The sequence below is a fragment of the Sinocyclocheilus grahami genome, unplaced genomic scaffold (assembly GCF_001515645.1).
Source record: "Sinocyclocheilus grahami isolate Dianchi unplaced genomic scaffold, SAMN03320097.WGS_v1.1 scaffold4002.1, whole genome shotgun sequence".
NCBI lineage: Eukaryota > Metazoa > Chordata > Actinopteri > Cypriniformes > Cyprinidae > Sinocyclocheilus > Sinocyclocheilus grahami.
Genome location: NW_015509021.1, coordinates 7,098 through 7,574, shown reverse-complemented (window position 1 = coordinate 7,574; position 477 = coordinate 7,098). Strand labels below are relative to the sequence as shown.

Genomic DNA, 477 nt, shown 5'->3' with positions numbered 1-477 from the left:
ATTTTTTTCCCAGGATTCTTTGATGACTAGAATGTTTAAAATAAAGGCATTTATTCGAAATAGAAATGTCTGGTAAATGTCAGATGTTTTTCTTACATCTTAATTGCTTGGCTCATACAGATGATATTTTTCTTTTTTTTCTGTGCAGTATGAATGGTGCTCTTGCATTTGTGGACACGTCAGATTGTACCATTATGTATATCGCAGAGCATTACATGGCCTCTGATGTGGAATGGGACCCTACCGGCAGATATGTGGTGACTTCTGTTTCCTGGTGGAGCCACAAGGTCATTTGACTTGTTCACTTCCTTACGTTACTATACGTTTATCCTCATAATGCTTTATTTTATTTTTTTTTACTTGCATAAATTGACTTACTCTGCATACAGGTGGACAATGCATACTGGCTTTGGACATTCCAGGGACGTCTTCTGCAAAAGAACAACAAAGACAGATTCTGCCAGTTGCTATGGAGAC

The 477-nt window shown here is 37.7% G+C and overlaps 1 long non-coding RNA gene across 1 annotated transcript in view; it reads left to right on the top strand.

Moving 5' to 3' along the window:
• LOC107576599 (uncharacterized) overlaps positions 1-477 on the top strand; it is a 4,241-nt gene that overhangs the window by 2,067 nt on the left and 1,697 nt on the right. The gene's annotated exons all lie outside the window — the stretch shown is intronic.